Raw genomic sequence first — 16,493 nt, forward strand, 5'->3', positions numbered from 1 at the left:
GGGGGGGGGGATGATGATGATGATGATATAGAAAGGAGAACATGTCAGAGAAGGGAAAGAGAGAACAGTAGCCAGTGGAGCCTTTAGCATTGTTTCCACATCTTGTGTTGACAAGACCAGGAAATGGCGTTGGGTGTCTTACAGTTGCTGCCTGTGGGAGCTGCACCTCTTTTACAGCCTTGGGGCCCAGCCCACCCCTTTAGGTTAGAATGTCTGACAACAAATGTGCATCCAAAAAATCAGCAGTATAAACTATTATATCTCAGCAAATGAAAATTGATTTTCATCCAGCCACTGAAGGCACACCTGCAACTTACAGCCTATGTGCCTTGTAAATTTGAAGTTCCTACTACCTGTGTGTTACTAGAACTTCTACAAAAAAGGCTCCGAAAACAACTTCTTAGTAATTGTAAAAGTGTATTTTTCATTTCTCTTCTTTTTGGAAAAGGGCTAGCATACTTTTTGCTGACACTCTGTGCAAAATCACCTATGCCTGCTAAGAACAAGCTACCCACATTTCAATTCAAAGGAGAACAGCTTATCAAGGGAATAAACATCTGAAAAAGACAGTTGAGCACAATGTATTGTGTAGGCTATGTTGGTATTTCTCAGGGTATAGTAAAGTCACTGCTATGAAGTTTTGTTTTATTTCCATCTGAAAACCAGCTGTTTGTTGCAGCGTTGGAGGCAAATCATTTAATCACTGTGTAGTTGAATTTAGTTAATTTGCACTTGGCAACTCTTTTACTTAGAATCACTTCTCCAATGGGAAGTTTTTTGTTGTCCCTCAACTCTTTCTTTGAACCTGTGACCAGAATGACGCTTGAATCAATTCCGACTGTGGAAAGATTTCTCTTCTCTCAAACACTGCATGGCAGACAGCTGAATATTTTAGGAGTCCAATGATTTGTCATCTTAATTGATGTGACAGTTTTGCTGATTCCCATATGTGAGGGAGCAAAGGGTTCAGCATCTTGGAGGAAGAGAGACAGAAAACATACCTGTAATGACAGAAATGTGATCTGAATACTCAGCTTTATTCTTTTCTAGTGAGTATTGGGCAAAAAAATTGTCCTTTGGAAACATTTTCAGGACTTGCAAGCAATCAAGTAGTTGCATGAAATGATTAAACTTTAAAAATGTTCCTATGCCCAGAAATAAGCCAACCTGCAAAAGGAAAAATGTTATTCTTCCACAAGAGAACTTGCTGTTATTTTCCCCCTCCCCATGAAGTAATTCATTTATTATTTACTTAGTTTGAAAAGGGATTTAGTTTCAAGCTGAGTTGAGCAAGTGAATGTTGGAAGACATCTGGGGGAAGATGGTGATTTCTTTAGTTTTATTTCTATAAACACTCCAACCCTGCTGATTTTTTGTGAAGCATGTGATGGTGTAAATGAGAATCTTTTGTGTTCCGCAACACTCCTGAGGAAGTCAAAACCCTTTGGGATTGTAGTGTACTTATGCTGTACTGCTGCTCAAGCTCACAGGCCACTTTTGAGGATTAAGCACCCCCCTACAGATCCACTCGTGTGAAGCAGAATACACTCCTGCCATACAGTTAGAGCCCACTACAAAACAGCAATTACTCTGGTTGTGCACTTGCTCCATCATGGATCTGAATGTTGAGAGCTGTGAGTAAGACAGACCCCTGCCCCTTGCCATAATTTTTCAATGGCTTTTATGCAGGGCTCTAGACTCTGCTGCCTTTTGTTTCGAACTTGCAGCACAGCTTTCTCTGTTCATGCTTCTTTTAGAGCAGGGGTGTCAAATGTGTGCCCTGTGGGCTGGATCTGGCCCATAGAACCATGTTGTCTGGCTTGCTGGACTCCCAGAAGGACCAGGATGGAGTCCACTACTGAAATCCTGGGCATGGACCCCCACTAGGGATGTGTGTCAGTAGCAACGGGTTGAGTAACACTTGCATTAACCATTGTGATTGCCACTGCCCCCTCACCCCACGGCTGTTGTCACATCAAGATCTGGGTTGGAAGGAAGGGTGAGTTTGATGGGCCTTTACCTTGGGAGATCTGGTTTCAGTTCTGTCACTAACTTCATATATGACATTAGTCACTTCATTGAATCCCCAGTTCCCTATCTGTAGACTAAGGATGGGATTCCTACTTTTCTCCCACCCTTTGCCTTCTATATTTAGATTATAAGAATTTACAGCAGGACAGTTTCTTGTTATGTCAATTTACTGTGCTTCACACAGTAAAACCGCAGTGTTAATTGTAAACCCTCAGTGCTAGTGCAATACAAATGGCTTTGAGCTGTTCCCTTCTTGATTTGAGGCTTGCCACACTGCTCCAGGTTGATGCAATAGGAGTTCTAGAGGAGCAGTGTTTTTGACAGCGCAATGTCTTTTTGCCTGGCTTACCCAATTTTTGAACTTTCTTCAAAAGAAATAATTTCCTGAAGGTCAATTTAACTTTTTATTTCCTGTGACAAAGTGGTGTCTAGTTCCAGGTCTCTGAATCTGAAGATTCGATGCTGATTCAGTGAATCAACGATTTGGACACAGGCACAGCTTTAAAAGTTTTTGCTACATATCTTGAGGTAGCAGCACGGCTCATGATCGCTGCAGTGCTGGGGCAGATGGAGAGTCCCACAGGAGCACAGGGACTCTCCAGCATGCTCAGCAGTGTACCTGGAAGTACTTCCGGTCCACTTCCAGGTCTGCCAGGGAGCACGCTGGGGGGCCCCCCATGCCCCACCAGCTTGGGAATCAGCTGCAAGGGAACCCCTAGGTGCCCCCCCAGACCCAGGAGGCACCAGTCGCCATGCTGGGTGGGGCACAGGGAGGCCCCCCCTGCTACTTCCCCGGTGGACCAGGAAGTGGACTGGAGGTACTTCTGGTCCACTTCTGGGTCTGCTGCCAAGTGCACTGGGGGGCCCCCCGTGCTTCTGTGGGATGCTGCATCTGTCCCAGCACTGCAGTGTTCAGAGTCCCTGCTACCTACAGGTATGCAGAAAAAACATATAAATCGCCAAAGCTGTCCAAATCTCTCTGAATCGATTCGGAGAAATTAAAGGGTCCTCTGACTTGATTCGGATTCAGAGATTTGGCTGCCGAATTGGGTTGAATCTCTGCCGAATCGAATCAGGGACCGAAGCTTCACACAGCCCTAATGCACAGGCCCTTCGATATTGGTTCTCACATCTTTTGGCACTCTTATAGGTAAATCCTCTTCAACTGTCTTCCTCTTCTGATAACCTATCACAGTAACTGCTTAGCTTATGGAATTTGGCTTGTATCTGACCTTGAACTCTTTCATAGTTTCATAGTTTCTAGGGTTGGAAGGGACCTGAGCGGATCATCTAGTCCGACCCCCTGCCATGGCAGGAAAGAGTACTGGGGTCAAACGACCCCAGCAAGGTGTTCATCTAACCTCCTCTTAAAAACCCCCAGGGTAGGAGCCTGCACCACCTCTCTTGGAAGTTGGTTCCAGACCCTAGCCGCCCTGACCGTGAAATAGCGCCTCCTGATGTCTAACCTAAACCTACCCTCTGCCAGCTTGTGACTGTTATTCCTGGTCACTCCTGGCAGTGCTCGGGGGAACAGTGACTCCCCCAATGCCTGCTGATCCCCCCTGACTAGTTTATAACAGGCCACAAGATCCCCCCTCAGCCTTCTCTTTTGGAGGCTGAACAGGTTCAGGTCCCATAGCCTCTCCTCATAGGGCCTGCCCTGCTGTCCCCTGATCATGCGAGTGGCCCTCCTCTGGACCCTCTCCATGCTGTCCACATCCCTCTTGAAGCGCGGCACCCAGAACTGGACACAGTACTCCAACTGCGGCCTGACCAGTGCCGCATAGAGGGGGAGGATCACCTCTTTGGACCTGCTCGAGATGCATCTGTGGATGCAACTGCAAGGTGATGCACCTGAGGAGGAAGAACCAGCACCATACCTACAGGCTGGGGAACTCCCTTCTCGTCAGTGCAGAGGCAGAACTCCAACTGCGGCCTGACCAGTGCCGCATAAAGGGGGAGGATCACCTCTTTTGACCACCTTGAAATGCATCTGTGGATGCATGACAAGGTACGGTTGGCCTTCAGAAGAATCCTCCATGAGGAATGGACACCCTTGTTCAGAACCTGGTTTTATTATGCTCCAGGACCTGGTTATTTTATTCTCTTAAGTCATTTGAATAGTCTTTGCATTCTCCCAGCATTTTGCATACAAGCCATCTCAGCTTATTGCTTTGCTGTAGGATGATCTGGACAATCTAATACAAAAAGATTTTTAAAGACCCTTGTCTTCTGTAAAAGAACAAACGCCTTTGTGGTATTTTCCTGTTTGCCATTTGATTTTTATGTCATTTGTTAATGAGGTAGGTGAGTCCAGGGATGAAATCATTCTTCACCTTATGCTAAATTTCTTACTAAGGCAATGTCTGAATTTCTTTGTGTTTGTCTTTAAAACTTACAGTTAACTGGAATGGGCTATGCTGCCTTGGCTGGCTCTGGCAGGTTTTATAAAGCATGGGACACAGCAAGCCGTATGGTATTTCTGGCTGGTGCCCACTTCCAGTGCATAGTAAGCATGTTCGTTAGTTTTGCCACAGAGACTTAAATATCCCACAGCCACATTGTTGCTTGTTCTGCTGATCTGTGCTGTGGAATTACAGAAGTGTGATGGCTTGGAGGAAGTGGCTTATGAATAGACATTACTTCCCACTTTCATGCAAATGTGAGAGACTGCTGTGTCTTTTCATGAGCACAGGGTGGCACAGCTGTGTTTGTATGCTGGTATATGCCCTACCCCAGGTGTAGATGGCATGGAGTGTAACCTGTCTCCTAGAGCAGGAGTTGGCAACATTTTGCAGCTGGGAGTTGCTTTTAACATAGATTAGCTCCGAGCATGGGCTGTTTCCAACCTGACTCATGCCATGGAAGCTGGAGTCACAGTCGCTTCTCCCCCAAGTACTGCCACTGCTGCTTCTCTCCACTGCCTGGGTGAACCCCGTGGCTCTGTGGGCTGGATAAAATGGTTCAGTGATCTTTAGGTTTCCCACATCTGCCTTAGAGCAAAAGGAAACTGGAAGGTAGAGCGCAGTTCTTCTTTCTGTCCTGTCCCATAAACAGGGCTCAAGGCAAAGTCCCAAATGAGCCTTCACCAGAAAATGCTAAGAAGGAATATTTGCCTAGGATAAGTTTCTTTTTGGAAGCAAAATTGTTCACATTCTTTTTCTGCTATTTATTTCATTTACTATAGTTCACAAGGGTTTTTGCAAATATGAAGATACAGAGAAAATTAGCAGAATGAATAGTTAATTACACAAGGAGGAAGAAGTGAGAGCACTGAGGGGAAGTCTATTGATGCTCTTCATTCAGGAAAAAGAGGCTAGTTTAAAACATCAAAGGGCCCCCTCTCTCCTCCCCTCCCTTCCACTCTCCCATGGCCCCAAAGCACCTATACATTCCACTTCATATTAAAAAACCTTCATCTGGAGCACTAGGCAGCTGTCAGTTGAGTTTTCCTTGTAAAATGGAATTGAATTGCTAAGAGGGCCACAGGAGCAGCTCTGGAAAGTGTGTGGATGTCTGGACCTGGTGTGTGGAAGTTGAGGTTGACAAAACCCAGCAAGGCAAGAGTAGAAATCTATTCAAAGAGAGCAGTAGAGGACATATGTAGCAGGACACTGGAGGAGACGAGACTAAACCTTAATGTGCAGTTTTAATATAAATTGTGGACCAAATTTGTGATTGACATGGCTCCCTTGGCTTTCATGGAGCGGTGCTGCTAGAGACAGTGGTCCTCTATAAAGTAGTAGGAAGTGGATTGTTGTTCCAAGGCTTTTGTGTTGTGGTACACTGATCTTTGTTTTGGTTGTCACAACATGTTTAGCAATATTTCTCCTAGGAGATTTCAAGCAGCATGGTACTAATATAAGTGCCTTTCAGAGAACATGCAACATGTTTAGCCGGTTGCTACTGAAGGACATTTTGTGCTGTACTGTGTTGGTGGGAAGGTGATGAGGAAGAAGATAGATGCATGGGATAGCCTCTTCCCATGCAGTACAGTGGTTGTTCTCTTAATGGTTCTAATCATGCACAGATATCTTCTATTGTGCCAGACCAATTACTTAGCTAACCTGGTTTAGATCTAGCATCTAAGAGTTATGGTGGACAGATGCAGCTCAGAGACTCTTTGAGAGAATCCTTGTGTTTTTTGCATTCTGGGCCAGGCTTATCAGGCTTGACTAGTCAGTGTTAATAAGGCTGCAGCATACAAGGAAATGAAAAATGTGTAAGGATTTATTTTTTGTTTGCAGATATACTTTGATGTGCATATAACTGAAGTGGCTACCAAAGTATGCAAGAGAGGGTCTGAATGCACTGGTAGTTAAATTGGCAGGCCAATTCTGAACACACATAAAGCTTGTAAAAACTGGACATAAATTACTAGGCTGGCATCTTCTACTGGGCTCATTTTCATTCTTTGCAGGCTTCAATTCCTTCAGGGGGGGAAAAGAGAGATGTTAAAATATAGTGCTCTTTTATTTTGTGTGTAAACCTCTACAGTTTCAAGTGAGTCCATGTGAAAGTTTCTCTTCTGCTTACCAAAGGGGGCTGCTTTTCTTGCCTTTAGACAGGCAGAACAGAATGTTTCTTCAGGTGTCAGAATTGGTTAAAGTGTAATCAATAATCAGTATTAATATTTTACTCACATTATTTGCCAAGATGTTGGATATCAACTGAATCAATAAAACATGTAGCAACACAGCTGCAAAACTATGCCCCAGTAAATTTTGGATGAGCTTTATTTAACAATATACTGTAAGGGAACTCATTCCAATGAGAGACCATCTTTTGTAGGTAGTATAAATATTTTAGTGCCTTTTTAGGAAAAAAGCAAAGCATATTTGTGTTTTTGCAGCTAATGTAATATATATCACCGAATCATTGGTTTACAGAAAAACAGGGCTGGAAGAGACTTCATGAGGTCATTTCATCCAGTCTCTTTGCTTAAGGCAGGATCATCTCTGTCTTATCCATCCCATACAAATGTTTGTCTTGCCTTCACTTGAAAACATCCAGTGACAGAGATTCCCCAACCTCTTCAGATAATTGGTTTCAGTATTTACCCAATATTGGAGTTAGAAAATTCTATCTGATCTCCAACCCAAATGTCTCCTTTTACAATTTCTGCCCATTACTTCTTGTCTTATCCCTCATGGTCACAGAACAACTGATTGCTCTTCTTCCTGTGGTAACCCTTTTTTGTGTTTGAGGACTGTTAGCAAATCCTCACTTTAGTCTTCTCTCAACTAAACAATCCTAGTTCTTCCAGTGATCTTTGTGCCCGTCAGCCCACTTCTGACCTGAACTGAGTCATTCTGCCCATAGGCTGAAAAGGTTGTTGACTGTTGGTTTAAGGGGTTCAGTTCATAAAGGGTTTGTTTTCTGAAGAGATGTTAAAACTCTGTAAAAATAATGCTATAAAAGCTTCAGTGTTGAAGCAGTGCTTCGATGCCACTGGAAGCCTGTTAGTTCTGATCAGGTATTTTCTGTTTGATTCTACAACCCAAGATTAGGATTTGGAAGAACAAAATTGCAAATAAGCAAGCAATTTATTCTCTTAAGCAAGACTGGTTTTGCTTCCATTCCTGTAATTTATAACTGTCAAGAACATTTTCAAAGCAGCACTGACTGTCTTTGTGAAAATGTTTGGATTGTTATACTGGCAAATTATATTTTTCTTTTCCAGGCCCTGCATGTTACTAAATGGTGTTTCTGTGACATAATAGTTGAACTCCAAAATTTAAAATAAAGATGGTAAAGGTAACTTAACATTGATGTAAAATATATGCATTATACAATTTTAGCTATTATTCTTTGGAATACATGGTAATTTTAGTATCATAGAAATTGAAGGAAGGAATACATTAAGTCATCGAGTCCAGGGGTGCTCAACCCCTGGCCCACAGGCCAAATCTGGCCACCAGTGCCATGTAATATGACTTCTGGGGCTCCCCACAGATCCTATGGGGAGCGATGTAGGCTGTGGCCCTGCGTACTAAATGGGGTGTGCAGGGTGCCATGGGGCACAATCCCAGCACGGGGGAGCCAGGAGGGGGCAGTGCAGGGTCCTCAGAGACTGATCCCAGCCCGACATGGCAGCACAGAACCTCTGGAGTCTGATCCTGAGCTCTGTGTTTCCTCCACCTGGTGGTTTTGGGCTCTGGGACCCAGCGTTGCCTCTGCCCAGTCCCCATGTGCTGAGATCTAGCTCCAGTGGCTCAGTATTTCCCCTGCCAAGCCAGGATCAGGCTCCAGCTGGGTGGGAGTGGTGTGGGGCCTAATCGGGCCTGCAGACTGGCTCTGCACCATTTATTTTCTCTGTGGGGCAAGATACTGTGAGCATCGCTGATCTAGTCCATCCCATATATGTTCTGAAATATGCTTTATGCATGGAATTTTTAGGAGTCCTCAGTGGAAATAAAACTAGGCCAATGCTGGATACTTTTTAAAAATGGTTCACTACTTTGCAGTACATCTTTGAGTCTGGTTTGAATTATATCAATAATGGCACTATCCACCCTTTTTAAAGAGGTTATTCTGTTCTCTAGTTAACTTCCCTTAAGAAGCATATGCTTGGGCAACGTAAATTATGTTTTTCCCATTTGTGTCCTGCTGGCTTACCATGGAAACTTATTCCAAGAAGGATTGCTAGGAAGAGACAGGATCCACCTGAGGAAGAAAGGAAAGAGCATTTTTACAGACTGGCTTGCTAACCTAGGGAGGAGGGCTTTAAATTAGGTTTGCTGTGGGATAGAGACCAAAAGTCCTGTGGTAAGTGGGGAGGTGGGTGACCTGGAGGGGGGCAACAGGGGAGCCCTTCTTATTCTTCTCGAGAAAGTAGGGCAGTTAGCTCAGGTGTCTGTACATGAATGTACAGGGCCTGGGACAGAAGCAGGAAGAATTGGAAGTCCTTGCACAGTCACAGAACTATGATGTGATTGGAATAACAGAGACTTGGTGGGATAGTTTGCATGACTAGAACACTATCACAGATGGGTATAAGCTGTTCAGGAAGGACAGATGGGAGAAGAGGAGTTGCTTCTTACGTAAAAGAGCTGTATGATTGCTCAGAACTCCAGTATGAAATTAGAGACAGGCCTGTCGAAAGTCTCTTGGTTAGGGGCAGAAGGGAGAGCAACAAGAGTGATGTCGTGCTGGGTGTCTGCTCTAGACCACCACACCAGGAGGATGAGGTGGATGGGACTTTCTTTAAACGGCTAGCGCAGGTTTCCCAGTCACAGGTTCTGATTCTCATGGAGGACTTCAGCACCCTGACATCTGCTGGGAGGGCAATACAGCAGCACAAAGGCAATCCAGGAGGTTTTTGGAGTGGGTTGGGGACAGCTTCCTGGTACAAGTGTTGGAGAGGCCAACTAAGAACTGTTCTCTTCTTGACCTGCTACTCACAAACAGGGAGAATTGGTGGGGAACATAGTGTTTGGCACCCTGGGCAGCAGTGACCACGAGATGATTGAGTTCAGGATCCTGAGGAAAAGAAAGAAGGAGAACAGCAAGGTACAGACCCTGGACTTCAGAAAAGCAGATTATGACTTGCTTAGGGAACTGATGGGCAGGATCTCCTGGGAGGGCATTTTAAGGGGGAAAGGAGTCCAGGAGACTTGGCTGTAATTAAAAAAAAATCTTATTGAGGGTACAGGAAGACTAGCAAGTATAGCAAAAGACCAGCCTGGCTTCTCAGCAAACTCTTCAGTGAGCTAAAACACAAAAAATAAGCTTACAAGAAGTGGAAACTTGGACAAATGACTAGGGAGGAGTATAAGAGCATTGCTTGGGCATTCGGGCATGAAGTTAGGAAGGCCAAAGAACAATTACAGCTAGCAAGGGGTGTGAAGGGCAACAAGATGGATTTCTACAAGTATGTCAGCAACAACAGGAAGATCAAGGAAAGTGTGAGTCCCTTACTAAATGGGGTAGGCAACCTAGTGACAGAGGATGCAGAAAAGGCTGAGGTTTTCAATGCCTTTTTCACCTCACTCTTCACAGGCAAGGTCAGCTTCCAGACTACTGCAACTGGCAGCACAGTTTGGGGAGGAGGTGAGCAGCTGACAATGGTGAAAGAACATCTTAGGGACTATTCAGAAAAGCTGGATATGTACAAGTCCATGGAACTGGAATACACCTGAGGCTGTTGAGGGAATTGGCTGATGTGATTGCAGAGCCACTAGCTGTCATCTTTGAAAACTCATAGAGATGGGGAGAGGTCCCAGACAGTTGGAAGTGGGCAAATGTAGTAGCCATCTGTAAGAAAGGGGAGGAGGGTCCAGGGAACTACAGACGAATCAGCTTCACATTAGTCCCCGGAAAAATCATGGAGCAGGTCCTCAAGCAATCCATTTCTAAGCACTTGGAAGAGGGGAAGGTAATTAGGATCAGTTAGCATGGATTCACCAAGGGCAAGTCATGCCTGACCAATCTGATTGCCTTTTATGAAGAGATGATTGGCTGTGTGGATACAGGGAAAACAGTAGATGTGATATACCTTGACTTTAGCAAGGCTTTGGATATGATTTCCCACAGTAGTCTCTCAGGCAAGCTAAGGAAGTACAGGTTGGATGAATGGAATGTAAGGTGGATAGAAAACTGGTTGGATCATTGGGCTGGACCATCATAGGGTAGTAGTCAATGGCTCAATGTCTAGTTGGCAGCCGGTATTAAGTGGAGTGCCCCAGAAGTCATTTCTGGGGTCAGTTTTCTTCAATATGTTCATCAGTGACCTGGAAGATGGTATAGAGTGCACCCTCAGTAAATTTGCAGATGACACCAAGCTGTGGGGAATAGTGGATATGCTGGAGAGTAGGGCTAGGATTCAGAGAGACCTCAGCAAATTGGAGGATTGGGCCAAATGAATTCCCATGAGGTTCAGTAAAGACAAATACAAAGTCTTGTACTTAGGATAGAACAATCAGGTTGGGGACCACCTGGCTAAGCAGCAGCTCTGCAGAAAAGGACCCGGGAGTTACAGTGGGAAATAAAATGAATATGAGCCACCAGTATGCCTTTGTGAAGATGGCTAACAGCATACTGGGCTGTGTTAGTAGACTCATTGCCAGTACATCAAGCGAAGTGATTCTTCCCCTCTATTCAACACTGGTGAGGCCACATCTGGAGTACTGTGTCTAGTTCTGGGCCCCTCTACTACAGAAAGGATGTGGACAAATTGGAGAGAGTCCAGCGGAGGGCAGTGGAAATGTTCAGGGGACCGGGGGCACACAACTTCTAAGGAGATGCTGAAGCAACTGGGCTTGTTTAGAAGAGAAGACAGTTGGGGATTTAATAGCAGCCTTCAATTACCTGAAGGGTGGTTTGAAAGAGGATGGAGCTAAAATGTTCTTAGTGGTGGCAGATGACAGAACAAGGAGCAATGGTCTCAAGTTGAGCACAGGAAGTTTAGGCTAGATATTAGGGCTGTGCGAAATGGCTGTCTCTCATTTTGATTTTGGATTTGGCTGTTTCGGAGCACAGTGATTCGTTTTGGTGTTTTGAATCGCGGCTCTATTTTGATTCAACCAAATCTGTTTCAGAGTTTTGATGCTGTTTCGGAGATTCAGATTGGCTGGAGAGAGGCAGGCACAGCCGGACAGCTGCAGGTTCTCCTGCAGCTTCTCTAGCTGTGCCTGCCTCTCCCCAGGTGGGGGGAACCATGGGCAAAGCCTCCATGGCTGCCTTGCCATGCCCCGTCTCCCACCCAGCCCCAGCCTAGTCCTGGCACTTTAAAAAAAAAAAAAAAAGCCCCACACTCACCGGTTGCAGCAGTGGTGATTCAGGCATCTGAGGGCTTGTGGCAGAGCCCTCCTGTGCAGCACGAGGCAGCAGGAAGCAGTGGAGATCACCCCCCCCCCCACCTGCCACCCATGCGGCAGCTGCCCCATGGCACAGGTGCAGTGGAGCTCAGCAGGGCATCATACGCTGTCTGGGAGTTGGGGCAGCTCCATGTGTCAGCTGGAGGCTGGCACCACTCAGCCCCGGTGGCATAAATGACACATGCCTCTGGAGGCTGAGGGGGAATGGCGATCACCTGCAGGCGGCTGCAGTGTCAGCAGTGGGAGCGTGGCAGTGGTGAGTGGGGAGCTCCCACAGGCGGCCACGACAGTGTCGGTGGCGAGGGGGGAGAGCACCGATGGGCGGTCAGCGACCACCCACAGATGCTGCCAGCAGCATTGGTGGTGCTTCTTTCAGGGGTTGCACTGCCAGTCTTGGGGTGCATGCACACCTGTGTGCACCCCTTATGGTCACCAATGCCCAGTAGCACCAGCTCCCAGACACCACGTGGTGCCCTGATGAGCCCTGCTGCACCTGCACCATGGTGTTTAGTTTTGGAGATGTTCCAGAGCCTTCCATTTCATTTCGGATTCGGTGTTTCAGGCATGGAAACAGGCTGAAACACCTCTGAAACAAAACGGCTGATGAAATTTCACACAGCCCTACTAGATATTAGGAAGAACTTTCTCACTAGGGGGTAGTAAAGCAGTGGAACAGGTTACTCCAAGAGGTGATGGAATCCTTATCCTTGGAGGTTTTAAGACCCAGCTAGACAAAGCCTTGGGTGGACTGATCTAATTGGGGCTGATCCTGCTTTGAGCAGGGGGTTGGACTGGATGACATCCTGAGGTCCCTTCCAACCATAGTTTTCTCTGATTCTGTTATTTATAGTCACCACCACCTTTCCACACTGCCCTCCATTCTTTCTCAGATGCTTTTCTTCATGCTTGGTGGATAGAGCCTCTGTTGCCATTTTCAGAGTTCTGTTCAGAAAATCTGTGTGCTGTCCAGAAATATGCATGGGATTGCTTTCTTGCCCTGTAACATGACTCCTCTTTACAGAGTTTGGAAACTTACGGGTTTTGTTTGGTTGCACTTGAAGTCAACAAAACTTTGTTTATGGCTGGATTCCTACATCTGGGCCTAGATCTCTTGCTAACATCTGGTATTATAATGCAGCCAATAAACTGATTACCATGCTATGTAAAACACCATGTTTGCTACTTTTCAAGGACAAGCGATATCCACCATGCTACCAGTAGAAATCCTATCTGACCCTTGCTGCATATTGTTCTTGCTAAGAACATCATCAGCTCACTGTGGCAGAGAAAATACAAAAGAGTCTCAACTATTATCACAAGCTCCAACATCACTGACTGGCTAGATAAATGGTAACCTTACTTTGGAGTATTTAAGTGTCTTTGGAGCCAGTTTGACAAATTCATGTGTGACATGATGTACTACGCTAAAACCAGTGACTTCTGGGACAGTCCACTGTGCAGCTGTGGAGAGTGTAGCATACTCTTTTGGTGGCTGCCTTCTTTTAAGCTGGGCTTCTGGAAGGTCTCAAGCTGAACACTGACAATTCAGAAGCTTCTGACTGACTCAAGACTATTCAGCTGTGTTGTGTGTGTATGTTAAACCTTTCCTTGTTTGTTTTGCCCATGTGCAATTGCTATAATATTATAATAACCTCATAACATTCCTGGCTTCTGTCTAATTTGCTGTCTACTATCACTTGTAGATTACTTTTGCCATATTGCTTTCCAATTAGAATCCTTCTGTTGCTGATTGCTTAAGTTTGTTAGACTCACAGTTGTTCTACTCTGGGATTAAACAGTAATAAACCAAGCCATTTATTCCAAAAGTTCACAAGCTGGTAATTCAAAACTGTTCATAAAACATGAAATAGCAAGGTATTTAAATTGTGCTTTCTCTTAGCACTCCGCAGTGAGTATAGTTCATTCATATACCTTATCTAGCACTGTGAAGACTATCTCAGATCTGTTCCATAGGGAATCTAAACCCAAATCTAAACCATCTCTGAAGCTGGTCCTTTTAAGTCTTCTCTTCAAGAGAAGGGTTAAGGTGTGTTCTGATGGAGACATGCCTCTTGCTGTGACCCATGCACCTCTGTTGCGTAAATGGAATTTCACAGAGTCTTGCAGGATAGGATTACTCAGTTATTACAGTAGATAGTTGGTTTAGCTCCCTACAGGAGGACAGCAGGATGCCTTTCCTTTCTGCTTTTCCTATTTGACAAACACCGGTCCAAATACTGTCAGTCAGTAGGCTGCCTGTCTCATGGCTTACTGAATATTTTTCATTTCATGTTAGTTTTCACAAAAACGTTAACTTGCATTTTCCAGGAAAGAATGTAGAAATCTTTATTTTGCTGCCTTGTATTTTCGTAACTTCTCTAAGCCTCTGTTGCTTCCGGCCTTGCTTCTGGTTCTCTACTTCTACCATTTTTTGTATACCATATTTAGATAAACAGAATTTGTATGCAGATAGCTGTGTTTATCTAGCCCCCTCCCCCTGCCCATATTAACAGTTAGAAGATAACAGCAAGTCTTATTTATTGTATAATTTTAGTCCCATGATTCAGGGAATGTTTCTTTATTCCCTTCACTCTACTTTCTTGCTATTTTATTTTAAAACTGCTTTGATGTAGTGGTGTAGATACCATATTGAAGGCTTACCAAGTCCCAGGAGTTTTAGCAGTATTAAATGCATAATTACAAGAGACGAAGCTCTTGCTTCAACACCACTTACAGCACATGATGGTACAGCCTTACCAGACTATTTATGGTTATTCTGTGTATTCTCTCCTTTTCAGCCCAATGTTAACATTGTATTTTTAGTTTCCTAGACAATCCCTTCCCATTGACCCACCAACTGAAAAGATGGCCACCTGCTTTTAGATAAAATAGGTACTTCGGAGCTTTACAGTTTCCCTCTTCGATTTGTCCTGGAATGCCAATAAGTGCACCTGGGAGCTGTCTTTTGAATAGTGAGTGTCTTGCTTAAAATGCATAAGATGGAGATGCATGCATTCTACACTAATTGCAGGAAATTGCAAATCCTGGCAAAATTCGGAATGCAGCTGCTTGTATAATTACACATTCCGTCAGTGGCTATAGCTCAGCTTTACAACCCTTCTAAAATGTCTTCACAATTTACGGTGCAAATAATGCCCCCATCAATAATAGCTTTGAAGCACCCCTTCTATTTGTTCCCCATCAATTCCCAGGGCCTAAAGTTATTGCTACTGCTGTATACTAATATTTACTAGAAATTAATAGTTATGTCAGCATGAACCTTCCCTACAGCCTTCTTCTTTATCTTCAAGCCAGAGGAGTGTTTTTTAATCACTTACCCTAAACAACCTTTTTGTGGCTGCTTGCTTTTGCGGAACACCCACAAACGCCCGTCCTCTCCTTTGTGAAAACCAATTTCAATTTATATCAGCATGTGAATGGTTCAGTCCTAACTCAGACACTTGTATTCATCAAAAATAATTGCTGAGGGACCTGGGTGAGTCAAAGGATTGGATTTTAGGTTTTTAGGTTGGAAGTAAGTAAAAGTTATCACCCACTGCTATTTTTTAAGTGAGGAGTAGGTTGCAGTCTAAAACCAGGACTCCAACATACCCCATCATGAAACACCACTGTCAAAATTTGGAAATTGTTGAAAAATTGGAAGGGATTTAAGGAAAAGGTGTAAGAGGAGGTTATTTTTAAGAGATTAGGTTATCCAACACGAGATTAAGAGATGACTTGATCACACTTTGCACGTACCTCAACAGTGAGAAGGTTTCTGATAGCACAGGGCTCTTCAGTCTAGCAGAAAGAGGCATAATGAGATCTCGTGGTGGAAACTGAAAGTAGATACATTTAGCCTAAAAACAAGGTGCAGATTTTGAACTAGGAATGCAGTTAGCCACTGAAACAACTTACTAGGGATGTGGTAAATTCTGCATCGGGGTGGGCAGTTATTTTGGGCGGAGGGCTGCTTACTGAGTTTTGGCAAGCTGTCGAAGGCTGCATGGGTAGCCCTGCCCCTTGACAGGTGTCTGCTCCCTGGTCACCATCTTGGGACTGGAAGTCCCACCCTGTAACCCCTGACTTTTGCCACCAGAAGTTCCTTCCCTTGGCCCTGGAAGTACTCCTTTCAGCAAGAGGTTTTGCCATCTTGGGACCAGAAAAATACCAAATTATATTCTAAAAAGTGAACATCTAAAACATTCATTAGTTTGATTGAAAAAAAAATATTTTTGTCCTGGTTTACGTGTGTTTCTGTAGTGTACATAGAATTGATTGTATATAATAGCTTAAAAGGAAGCCTTACTCTTGTATAGGTTAGGGGTTTACAGGGGTGGGCGGAGGAGAATAGGATGGGATTCAACACTGGCAAATTTCATAGTTTCTAGGGTCGGAAGGGACCTGAGTAGATCATCTAGTCCGACCCCCTGTCATGGCAGGAAGGAGTACTGGGGTCAAATGACCCCAGCAAGGTGTTCATCTAACCTCCTCTTGAAAACCCCCAGGGTAGGAGCCTGCACCACTTCTCTTGGAAGTTGGTTCCAGATCCTAGCCGGCCTAACCGTGAAGTAGCGCCTCCTGATATCTAGCCTAAACCTACCCTCTGCCAGCTTGTGACCATTATTCCTGGTCACTCCTGCC

General features: G+C 44.7%; 1 protein-coding gene across 1 annotated transcript in view; it reads left to right on the forward strand.

Annotated features, from left to right (window-relative positions):
* CUNH14orf80 (chromosome unknown C14orf80 homolog) overlaps nt 1–16,493 on the forward strand; it is a 172,689-nt gene that overhangs the window by 110,312 nt on the left and 45,884 nt on the right. The gene's annotated exons all lie outside the window — the stretch shown is intronic.

This window comes from Gavialis gangeticus, unplaced genomic scaffold (assembly GCF_001723915.1).
Source record: "Gavialis gangeticus isolate Ggan-Ray unplaced genomic scaffold, GavGan_comp1, whole genome shotgun sequence".
In the NCBI taxonomy this organism is placed as follows: domain Eukaryota; kingdom Metazoa; phylum Chordata; order Crocodylia; family Gavialidae; genus Gavialis; species Gavialis gangeticus.